Raw genomic sequence first — 12,967 nt, forward strand, 5'->3', positions numbered from 1 at the left:
TACATCTATCGATGACCTGGATCACCTGTTGAGAAAGAAAAAAGAAAACAAGCAGAAGAAAACGAGAGCAATAGAATAAACAACATCACAATGATCTATGTGAATATAACAGTAAATACTAAATATTAAACATTATTCTGCAGCATGCAAGATCGACAGCGCACAGTGTGCTTTGAGGTAGGAGCCAAAAAGGGTGTAGTTTGTGTGTGTGATCACCCGTGTGTACACCTGTGAGCATGGACGCGCTTGTTTTTTTAAAAGGTTCCTTCATGTAATGATCTGCTAGAGGGTGTGGGGGGCCACAGCCCCGTCCTCCAGGGCATGAAGCAGGTATGGAGGAGATCAAAACTTCAGACATCCAGAGGCCCCCAGAACACAAGAGACCAAGGAAGACCAACAGAGGGGCAGTCGCGCCACTATCCCAGAAAGAGCTGAGGAGAGTCCCAGATGAGGGGTCACTCAGCAGCCGCGGAGCAGAAGCCAGGGGGGGTTGCAGTGACGTGCCCGTGAGCTCCGCCGGCAGCCAGTTGTGCCAGAGTGACCGAGCCCCAGGCCGAGAGGCCGAGGGCACCCCACCCCCGAAGTGGCCCGAGCGAGCCCCAGGCTCCAGGCCCTGATAAGCAGCCACCAAGGAGTGAGCAGGTGTGTACCTGGACGCCCATCCCCGGACACAAAGAACCACCAACGCACCGATGTCTGAGGGCGTCCGCCACCGGCAGGGGAAGTGGTGGGGGAGATACGCCTCCATACCTTGGAGGGCCTGAGATGTCCCCAGAGAGGTGGCGTCTGATACCCAACCTGACATATAGACACAGACATACAGGCACACACAGATACAAACATCCACTCCCACCCTCATGCTCTCATAGGCAATTACTCCACACTCAACCAACGTGGAGACAGACATAAAGAGACACTGTACACACAATCATACTCCCCAAGCGTACTCTAAGAACCGGGTCTAGGTACCCTTGCCCCTGGAGGGGGAAACTGCACCCAGACCCAGGTGGTGTTACCCTTTTCCCTGCGGTGGGGAGAAGCAGACCGCCCCGACTCCGCAGCAGCAGGGAGGCCCCACACACCAGACCCCAGTCGGACGGCCAACTCCTCCTCCTAGCCCCCCCCCCCCCCCCCCCCCGCTCCAGCAGGCCGCAGAGAACGGGGGTGTGAGAAGACTCCAAACCTCCCTCCGCCCGCTCATGTGTAGTGTTGATGTATGTGTGTTCTAAGGTGCATTTAAAACCCAGGAGGGCATGGAGCTACCTGCCAGAGCAGCAGGTAAGCGCATAGCCCCTCCTGATAGCCCTCAATGTCTACGTGTATTTAAAATTGAGAGGTGGGCAACTACGCCAGGGGTGCGGTGTACACCCTGATGGTCTTTTGGAGTCCGTGTAGCGTGCCCACCCCCAAGATCCTATATGTATGTGTTATGAGAGTGTGAGTAATGTGAATGTCTAAGTTGTGGGATAAAATTGAGGCAGAGGCAGCCAGAAGGGGACAGAGGGGGGGGGGGGGGGGATGCCTCCTCTGCACCCTGGTGACACACCCCTACCCCAAGTGTGGGTGATTGTGGTGGAGCGGGAAGAGGGAGGCAGCTGGAGATGGGGAGGGAAGGAAGGGAGGGGCAAGTGACCCCTCCCTGGGGCCAGCTCCCCCGCTGACCCCAGTAGGCACCCCCACACTCTGCAACCCACCAGGGAAAGGGGGCCCAGGCCCATCCGGACCAGGGCCCAGTTCAGCAGCGCCACCCGACCCCACCACAAAGAAAACTGCACCCACCCCGTCATCCACTCATCTTCCAGACTACACAAGACAATAGACACCCAGGCTGAGAACTTCCTCCACCTCTCCTGTATCTCCCCCTCCTGCAGAGTGGTTTTCTTTTCATTTAAAATGAGTGAGTTACTCAATAACCAATCCTTAACCCCTTTCCAGTCACCTTTCTCACTCACTATGTGTTAACAGACCTCTCTGCATTGAATCATATCTGTTATTAATCTCTGTCTCTCTTCCACAGCATGTCTTTATCCTGTTTTCCTTCTCTCACCCCAACCAATCACAGCAGATGGCCCCGCCCCTCCCTGAGCCTGGTTCTGCCGGAGGTTTCTTCCTGTTAAAAGGGAGTTTTTCCTTCCCACTGTCGCCAAAGTGCTTGCTTATAGGGGGTCATATGATTGTTGGGTTTTTCTCAGTATCTATTATTGTACGATCTACTGTATGATATAAAGCACCTTGAGGCGACTGTTGTTGTGATTTGGTGCTGTATAAATAAAATGGAATTGAACTGAATTAACTTCTGTCATACAATCAAAAACGCAGTGTAGCGACGGTAACACATCCTCAGTCAGATGAAAGTAAATTTGAATATCATCTGCGTAACAATGGAAGGAAATGTTATATTTTTCAAAGATGCGACCTAGAGGTAACAAATACAAAGAGGACAACATAGGGCCTAACACAGACCCTTGGGGCACACCACAGGAAAAGGGGGCAACAGAGGAAGAGTAACTTCCCATCGTAACAGCGAAGGACCTTTCAGAAAGGTACGATTTAAACCAACTAAGAGCATTACCCTTAATGCCTACCATATGCTCTAGCCTCATCAAAAGGATATTGTGGTCCACTAAATCAAACGCTGAGGACAAATCCAAAAAAACTAAAACCGCTGAGCGCCCTGAATCAGCGATTAAAAGGAGGTCATTGAAGACTCTCAACAATGCTGTTTCTGTACTATGATGTGATTTGAACCCAGACTGGAATTTATCAGTGATGCTGTTCGCATCTAGATAGGCCTGTAGTTGCAAAAGGACTATTTTCTCTAGAATTTTAGCCAAGAAAGGGAGTTTGGAAATCGGCCTACAGTTTGCAGGGTCATTTTGGACAAGGCTACTTTTTTTAAGAACAGGTTGTACTACCGCATGTTTAAAAGTGGTCGGACACCACCCAAAAGCAATGATAAGTTCATTAAGGATAGGATACTAGGCCCAATTACATTAAAACCCTCCTTGATGATGCGAGATGGGAGGATGTCATGTACAGAGTTTGAATTTTTCAGATGCTCAATAGACTACTTGCACAATCACTTCCGCGTTCTATGTAGTCCTGCCCCAGTGCTTCCGGTATGGTTAAACCATGGCGACGTTCTACACTCGCTGCCTACAAGAGCTCCCAAAATTGAACATCGGATTTGCAGAGTGACGACAACCCCCGCCAGCAAATTAGATAAAGGATTTAAGTTATATGCTGCATCATATATACACAACTACGAAGGTAAGAAAACGTAAATTAACCGACAAAGAAACGTTAGCTAACGTCAAATGCAAACACTACGTACTCCGCTATGTCCTTCATTTGATGTCAGTTCTCTACATGTTTTCTTAAACTGTGTTTTATGTCGTCCGAAACTATACTTGAAGTTTTCTTAACTAATGTCACTTTTGTTGTTAGACACTGTTATAATAGCGTTAGGTAGTTGGCTAACTAAGGAGGTAGTTAACTACGTAATGCTACTCTTGGTAAGTGTAAAGTATATATGTTTAAGACGTGCTGACATGAGTAATACAGAAATAATGCTAATGGTACTTGTATCTTGAACATGAGACCTGACAAGCCCCTTGTGGAAAGTGCTTTTGGGCTGGTGCAGGAGGGCAGTGTTCTGTCATATCAGCAGCCGGTTTTGACAACCCGGTACATCACACTACACCGTGATGCACCACCAACACCGCACTTGCATCTGGAGGGGTATGACATCTTGCCATCAGATTGTGTGTTTGTGTGCTCAGAAGAGGAGCTTCTGCATCTGAAAAGCTTGTCTGTAACTCTGGAAATGGCTCACAAAATAGAGGAAGCTACACGTGAGCAATTAATCGATTAATTGCTCCTTCCATAATTCCTCTTCTACTCCACTGCAATCGGGAAATATAAAATATTTAGGTATTAATGTTTCTCCCAAGCTTGCAGATCTAACTAAATTAAACTATATCCCACTTTTAAAGAAAGTAGAAGGCGATCTGGCTAGGTGAAAATGTCTACCCATATCACTCATGGGAAGGGTTGCCGCTATAAAAATGATGGTCTTACCAAAAATAAATTATTTATTCTCAATGATCCCAACTAAACCGCCACAAGATTGGTTCAGATCTCTAGATTCATATACAGTCAGGTCCATAAATATTGGGACATCGACACAATTCTAACATTTTTGGCTCTATACAACACCACAATGGATTCCAAATGAAACGAACAAGATGTGCTTTAACTGCAGACTGTCAGCTTTTATTTGAGGGTATTTACATCCAAATCAGGTGAACAGTAAAGGAATTATGACAGTTTGTATATGTGCCTCCCACTTCTTAAGGGACCAAAAGTAATGGGACAATTGGCTTCTCAGCTGTTCCATGGCCAGGTGTGTGTTATTCCCTCATTACCCCAATTACAATGAACAAATAAAAGGTCCAGAGTTCATTTCAAGTGTGCTGTTTGCTTTTTGAACCTGTTGCTGTCAACTGCCAGGATGAGGTCCAAAGAGCTGTCACTATCAGTGAAGCAAGCCATCATTAGGCTGAAAAAACAAAACAAACCCATCAGAGAGATTGCAAAAACATCAGGCGTGGCCAGAACACCTGTTTAGAACATTCCCAAAAAGAAGGAACGCACTGGTGAGCTCAGCAACACTAAAAGACTAGGAAGACCACAGGACACAACTGTGGTGGATGACCAAAGAATCCTTTCCGTGGTGAAGAAAACACCCTTCACAACAGTTGGCCAGATCAAGAACACTCTCTAGGAGGCAGGTGTATGTGCGTCAGAGTCAACAATCAAGAGAAGACTCCACCAGTGTGAATACAGAGGGTTCACCACAAGATGTAAACCTTTGGTGAGCCCCAAAAACAGGCAGGCCAGATTAGAGTTTGCCAAACAACATCTGAAAAAGCCGTCGCAGTTCTGGAACAACATCCTGTGGACAGATGAGACCAACATCAACTTGTACCAGAGTAATGGGAAGAGAAGAGTATGGAGAAGGAAAGGAACTGCTCATGATCCTAAGCATACCACCTCATCAGTGAAGCATTGTGGTGGAAGTGTCATGGCGTGGGCATGTATGGCTGCCAGTGGAACTTGTTCTCTTGTATTTATTGATGATGTGACTGCTGACAAAAGCAGCACGATGAATTCTGAAGTGTTTCGGGCAATATTATCTGCTCATATTCAGACAAATGCTTCAAAACTCATTGGACGGCGCTTCACAGTGCAGGTGGACAACAACCCAAAGCATACTGCAAAAGTAACCAAAGAGTTTTTGAAGGGAAAGAAGTGGACTGTTTTGCAATGGCCAAGTCAATCACCTGACCTGAATCCGATTGAGCATGTATTTCACTTGCTGAAGACAAAACTGAAGGGAAAATGCCCCAAGAACAAGCAGGAACTGAAGACTGTTGCAGTAGAGGCCTGGCAGAGCATCACCAGGGATGAAACCCGGCGTCTGGTGATGTCTATGTGTTCCAGACTTCAGGCTGTGATTGACTGTAAAGGATTTGCAACCAAGTATTAAAAAATGAATGTTTGATTTATGGTTCTTATTCTGTCCCATTACTTTTGGTCCCTCAAGAAGTGGGAGGCACATTTGCAAACTGTTGTAATTCCTACACCGTTCACCTGATTTGGATGTAAATACCCTCAAATAAAAGCTGACACTTTGCAGTTAAAGCATGTCTTGTTCGTTTCATTTGGAATCCATTGTGGTGTTGTATAGAGCCAAAAATGTTAGAATTGTGTCGATGTCCCAATATTTATGGACCTGACTGTATGTCCAAATTCCTTTGGAAAAATAAGCCCCCACGTATAAGCTTAAAAACACTACTAAAGACCAAGGATAAAGGAGGATTAGAACTACCTAACTTTCAGCACTACTTCTTAGCCAACAGGCTCCAATTTATCTCAGGATGGCTAAAACATACCCTCTTAGATGAACCTTGGCTAGATGTAGAACAAGCACTATGCAATATTCTAGAGATTTCAGATCTACCATTTATCAGCTCAAACATTCAACGACATGAATGCTTCAAAAGCGTCAACATTAGCTCCTCTCTGACAGCATGGTGGGAGTTTCTGAAGTTGACAGAGTCTTCATTAATCCCATGCAAACGTACACCTATCTGGAACAACCCTGACATATTACAAAACAATAATATGATAAACTTTTCAGATTGGAGTGGTAAAGGAATCAAATATTTAGAACATATACTAGAAGGAACAGAATTTATTTCATTTGACAGACTAGTTACACAATATGGGATCAACAAAAAAAGATTTTTAGAATATCAACAAATTAAATCCATAGTAAAAAAGAAATTTAAACCGGGTCAAGTTGAACTACAAACACCACCAAGTGTGCCCTGGCCGGGCCTCGGGGGCTCGGGTCCTGTTTGGTGTGTTGCTGGGGTTGTGGGCGGGTGGGTATATGGGGGCCCAGTCCTGGCGCAGGGCGCTGCCAGTGCATCGAGCCACCTGGGGGACTCTTCAACTGGTGGGGGAGGTTGTCACATCTTGCAGGAGCTTTCCTCTCCTCAGGAATTCTCTCTGCAGGAGGGGGAGATATAGGAGAGGTGGAGGAAGATCTCAGCCTGGGCGTCTATTGTCTTGTGTAGTCTGGAAGATGAGTGGATGATGGGGTGGGTGCAGTTTTCTCTGTAGTGGGGTCGGGTGGGCTGTCCCGGGCTCTGTGGGGCCGGGCGGCGCTGCTGCACTGGGCCCTGGTCTGGATGGGCCTGGGCCCCCTTTCCCTGGCGGGTTGCAGAGCATGGGGGTGCCTACTGGGGTCAGCGGGGGAGCTGGCCCCAGGGAGGGGTCACTTGCCCCTCCCTTTCTTCCCTCCCCATCTCCAGCTGCCTCCCTCTTCCCGCTCCACCACAATCACCCACACATGCAGGGCCTTGGGGTAGGGGTGTGTCACCAGGGTGCAGAGGAGGCATCCCCCCCCCCCCCCCCCTCTGTCCCCTTCTGGCTACCTCTGCCTCAATTTTATCTCACAACTTAGACATTCACATTACTCACACTCTCATAACACATACATATAGGATCTTGGGGGTGGGCTCACAACACGGACTCCAAATTACCATCAGGGTGTACACCTCACCCCTGGCGTCGTTGCCCACCTCTCAATTTTAAATACACGTAGACATTGAGGGCTATCAGGAGAGGCTATGCGCTTACCTGCTGCTCTCTGGCAGGTAGCTCCATGCCCTCCTGGGTTTTAATTGCACCTTAGAACACATATACATCAACACTACATATGAGCGGGTAGAGGGAGGTTTGGAGTCTTCTCACACCCCCGGTCTCTGCGGCCTGCTGGAGCGGGGGGGCTAGGAGGAGGAGTTGGCCGTCCGACTGGGGTCTGGTGTGTGGGGCCTCCCTGCTGCTGCGGAGTCGGGGCAGTCTGCTTCTCCCCACTGCAGGGAAAAGGGTAACACCACCTGGGTCTGGGTGCAGTTTCCCCCTCCAGGGGCAAGGGTACCTAGACCCGGTTCTTAGAGTACGCTTGGGGAGTGTGATTGTGTGTACAGCGTCTCTTTATGTCTGTCTCCACGTTGGTTGAGTGTGGAGTAATTGCCTATGAGAGCATGAGGGTGGGAATGGATGTTTGTATTTGAGTGTGCCTGTATGTCTGTGTCTATATGTCAGGTTGGGTATCAGACGCCACCTCTCTGGGGACATCTCAGGCCCTCCAAGGTTTGGAGGCCTATCTCCCCCCACCACTTCCCCTGCCGGTGGCAGACGCCCTCAGACATCGATGCGTTGGTGGTTCTTTGTGTCCGGGGGTGGGCGTCCGGGTACACACCGGCTCATTCCTTGGTGGCTGCTTATCGGGGCCTGGAACCTGGGGCTCGCTCGGGCCACTTCGGGGGTGGGGTGCCCTCGGCCTCTCGGCCTGGGGCTCGGTCACTCAGGCACAGCTGGCTGCCGGCGGAGCTCACGGGCACGTCACTGCAACCCCCCCTGGCTTCTGCTCCGCGGCTGCTGAGTGACCCCTCATCTGGGACTCTCCTCAGCTCTTTCTGGGACAGTGGCGCAGCTGCCCCTCTGTTGGTCTTCCTTGGTCTCTTGTGTTCTGGGGGCCTCTGGATGTCTGGAGTCTTGACCTCCTCCATACCTGCTTCATGCCCTGGAGGACGGGGCAGTGGCCCCCCCACACCCTCTAGCAGATCATTACATGAAGGAACCTTTTAAAAACAAGCGCGTCCATGCTCACAGGTGTACACACGGGTGCTCACACACACAAACTACACCCTTTTTGGCTCCTACCTCAAAGCACACTGTGCGCTGTCGATCTTACGTGCTGCACAATAATGTTTAATATTTAGTATTTAGTGTTATATTCCCATATATCATTGTGATGTTGTTTATTCTATTACTCTCGTTTTCTTCTGCTTGTTTTCTTTTTCTTTCTCAACAGGTGATGCAGGTGATCGATATATGTATTTTTTGTCTGCTTATTTTGTTGGTTTTTGTTTTTTGCCCTTTATCCCCGTCCCTCTTCTCCGGTGTTTTTTTTCCCCCCTCTTTCTTTCTCCCTTTTCTTTTCCCCTGTCCCATATCTAGCAAGTAAAAAAAATAATAAAATAAAATAAAATAAAATAAACAATAAAAGGTAAATCAAATGAACCATCACGGCAAGGCTGGGATGGTCCATTTGGTAAAGTAAATCCGTTGGGCATCTTTCTTCGCCTTTAGACAATAATTCTGATGGCAAAAGAACCAAACGGGACAGGTTTAAAAAAAAAAAGAAAAAAAAAAAAAAAAAAAAGCTACACGTGAGCAAAGCTCTTCATCTGAGTGGCATCAGCTCCGCAGGCCCAGAGTGACTGCCTCTAGGTTTCGGGAGGTGTGTCACGTCAGAGGCCAGAGCTCGGCAGAGTCACTAGCAGAGCGTATATTGAAGGGAACAAGACAGACAGCAGACATGAGGAGAGGAACTGAGATGGAGCCTGCAATAGCAGCAGAGTATAGTAGGCTAATGAATGTTAACTACTCACCCTGTGGTCTGGTCATTCACACCATTGCCCCCTGGCTTGCTGCATCTCCTGATGGTGTTGTTTTTGACCCCAATGAATACCCCCAGTTTGGCCTTGTCGAATTCAAATGTCCCAATGTACAAAACTTTATTGACTGCAAATATGTGCAGATGGAATGTGGTACCCCTAAACTAAAAAAGAGCCACACATATTACTGGCAAGTGCAAGGACAACTGCTCATCAGTGGGATGCAGTGGTGTGACTTTGTTGTATGGGCACAAGAGGACTACCTAGTGCGAAGAATATACATGGATACAGATGTGCACAATGCAATCAGAGAAAAGGCTGACTACTTCTTTTTTTTACATATATATGCCAAAATACCTGTGTTTGGAAAAATGAACAGTGAAAACAGCAAAAAGGAAAACAGATCCTTCAGGCTGGCTGGAACAAAATAACTGATGTTTTATTTGCAAAGTATTTCATGAATTTTTTTGTAACTTGTTGTTACATGTTACTTTTATGTGAAATCAATAAACTGTTATTTAAGCAATGGCATCAATTTCATTTTTTAAAAACACACATTAAAACATTGAATTTGTGCAGAACTTATTTACATGGTAAGTATTTAAAAATCCATGCCTAGCATACTGACATACATTTAGACAATAACACAACTGAATGAAGAAAATGACAAATGGTATTTTGGATGTTACAAAAGCACAATGTTACTTATGATTTTAAAACGATTTAGTGATTTACTTTATAATTTTGATAAACAATTTTGTTGAATATGAATAGTAATATAGTAGTATAATTAAACAGTATTATTAACATTCAACATTTGCAATGAATTAGAATTATCAATAACTGGAACTCAACTATCAGCACTCAAGTACCAGTTCTGTAATCAAGTTTGGTCAAGGAAGAAATCCAACTGTAGTGGCCTCAGCTGCAGGTCATTTTCCATAAGTTCCTTGTACTGGCACTGGTGTCTTGGGAAAAGTCCATCTTGTCTCACTTAACCCATTTTTTAACTAATGCTGTGTTCTGGTAATTTGACAGCATACATGCTACTGCAAACAGTTGGTTGATATTGTAAACATGTGACATGGTAATGATACCATCAAAAAGTTTGTTTTGTTTTATCCTCCTAATGACTCGCTCCACATGTACCCTGAGTCTGGCTATGGCCTGCGTCTCCTTAACCTGGTATGCTGGCATCTGCTTCTGCTTAGATAGAAAAGGTGGGCAGTACACTTTGCATTTACAACAATCGGTGATTAGGAAGCCCTTATCTACCATCACTGCCATGTCTTCAGTCAACTTCTCAGCAATGCCTGATTGTTTGAATAGTTCCTTATCACTAACCGAGCCAGCATACAGATTAGAGATGAATGTCACTGGACCATGTGGAGCTATGCCAACCAGGGCTTTCATCGTACAGTGGGATTTGTACGAAGAGTACATTTCACTTTGGAGAAGTGGTGAGGATGGTGTCTGACACCTCAGCTCTGTACAGTCAAGGATCATCTGGGTGTCTGAGAAATCTTTGAATTCCTCAGGGAGGTAAGCTTGCACTTCTGCACGTGTAAGCCAGATGCATTGAGACCCCAGTGCAGTGGCAAGAAAATTTGTCCCTGTTGCAATAATGCGGCTCACTGTGGACTGGTGTATGTTAAATCGGTGTGCCAGGTCCCTCTCCTTCAAACCAACTGACAGGAAAACCAGGAAAAGAAAGAACTCGTCAATTGGCTGTAGCAGCTGCCTCTGGAAGGTGAAAACATAAGGGAAAATGTTACTCCTTAAGCTATGAAATAGTAAAATTATGCTTTTCTGGGCTAAATGTTTTGTAATGGTTATGCATACCATACTGTACCATGGGGTAAACAATGAGGTGCTGTAGTACACAGGTGTATGTATGTAAAGGATGCTGAGTCCTTTAGCATATATACACCTGTGTATGTATGCTATTGTACATAATGTAATGTTATTGTACATAAATACATTAACATTACACCTCTAGTTCTAACTACCAACAAACCCATAACCTACCGTTGATGTGCGTGCAGGTGTCAACACTTCTTCGTTCCTATTGGCAGCTGATTTGGCTCTTGAAACCCGGATCATTTTATAGATGCAAGGCTCAATCAAAAACCAAAATGCCATCAAATGATCATAGCTTGGAAATCTATTCACGAGAGAGACATACATCGTGTCAATCATTAATTAACATTACACACTGACATAAAAATAATGTAAACTGTGACAAATATGCTAATGGTATGCTGTATAACGTAGTCTGATTAAGAGTCTATTTGGTGTTGTATTTTACCTGTAGCATATCGTTTAAATACTAAAGCATCTACATGAAACATACAATCAGCAGAGAAAAAGTAAATATCTATTTTGTTTTCATTAAGACTGGAAACACTTTTGAAATTTAACTGATGGTGACCTTGGTATGTTTTAAACAGTTAGCTTGAATAGACCTTAGGTGTACCTGGTATAGAATCGGATGTCAGTGTCGGAGCCAGCAAAACGCTGTAACCCAAATTCTCGCTGGACACGTAACTCCTGTATTTCCTTCCTCAGAGTCTCCACGTCTTTGGACAGGTCTTCTGCAGCTGATGCAGATATGTCCAATGCAGACGGCTCAGGGACTGAGCAGTAGTCATGATCTCTTGTAAGACTGTGCTCTTCTTGATCGTCAGGAGGAACTAGTTCAGGGCGTCGCTCCGTTCTCTCCCAAACACTACGCCGCGGTGGTTCAACTTTATAGCCATTCCACTCAAAAAGTGTTGGTACAGCCCCTTTAATAAGCCGCCTTCGACCATCAAGGGTTGTTGGCTCTATGAGTTGATCACTGGCAAAGTGTCTGCTGCAGACCCTGGTGTGAGAGGTAATCGTGAAATGATCCCGGCGTATGTTTACCAGCCATTGTCTTCTCAAGTCGGAATGGGTCGGAAAGCCATGAAAACTTAGTATGCCGTTAAATCTGGCTGAAGCCGAACAAAGTGGGACACAGCAATGCTCAGAGTATTTCTTCTCCTGTTTTTGAAAATGTTCTGTTTTAAATACTTTCCTTTCTGAAGTGACATTAGCATAGCTACCGATAGATAAACAAACATACCGGAAACGTCCAAGCGGTAGTATTTGGAAACGGAAATACGTCACATGCCCTAGTGCAAGTAGTTTATTATCCCCTTCAGGGTAGAGAGTGGGCGTTTCTCAATATGCGTACTTGTGCGTACTTGCGTTCTCGTGTACTCGTGATACGTCATCAGTCGGAGACCAAGTACTGTTCCAATTCGAAGTACGCATCAAGCCGAGAACGCGAAAAAGTCCCGGATGTGTTCTCGCTCCGCCCGTTTTATCGAGCATGCATCGGTGTGGACTTGGTACAGCTAAATATCCCAGAATGCATTTCGTCCAGAACAGCGGACTCCCGGCACATCGTTTTCAACCCCCCCCCCCCCCCCCCCCCCCCCCCCGCCCGCGGTCTTTTCGCTACTCAGGTTAAAGAAACTCCAGCAGCTGTCTATTGTATTAAATGTCCACTAAAATAAAAATAAAAGCGTTCTAACATCTCACCTGCTTGTTTTTATTAAGGTATGTACACGTATGTACATGTACACTATTTTTATTAATAGAGGTTTCACTACTGAGGTTAACAATGATATATAAGTCACTTAGATCACTTCTAAATGTTAATGTTTGGTTTATTTCAGTGTTTTATTTGTTCCTGAGTAAACTGGTTTGGCTGTGATTAAAGTTGAGCTTCATAACATGTTACTCACTGTTAAATTAAGAGGGGATGGCAGTAAAAACTCCGGACCTGTGACATCATCACGTACGCTGGTGTTCCAATTGTACAAATCGCGAGTCCGTGCTCGCGTTCTCGGCGAGTCCGTACTCCCGTGCGTTCTCGGCCAGTACGTACTCGCAGAGAACGC

General features: G+C 45.9%; 1 long non-coding RNA gene across 1 annotated transcript; it reads right to left on the reverse strand.

Moving 5' to 3' along the window:
* Positions 1-10,678: 10,678 nt before the first annotated feature.
* On the reverse strand, positions 10,679-11,997 carry LOC134635034 (uncharacterized). Its single transcript, XR_010573829.1, has 3 exons — positions 11,515-11,997; positions 11,067-11,202; positions 10,679-10,781 (listed from the first exon to the last, which is right to left on the reverse strand). It is a non-coding gene; the product is annotated as an uncharacterized LOC134635034 (long non-coding RNA).
* Positions 11,998-12,967: the final 970 nt, after the last annotated feature.

Source organism: Pelmatolapia mariae, linkage group LG9, assembly GCF_036321145.2.
Source record: "Pelmatolapia mariae isolate MD_Pm_ZW linkage group LG9, Pm_UMD_F_2, whole genome shotgun sequence".
Lineage (NCBI taxonomy): Eukaryota > Metazoa > Chordata > Actinopteri > Cichliformes > Cichlidae > Pelmatolapia > Pelmatolapia mariae.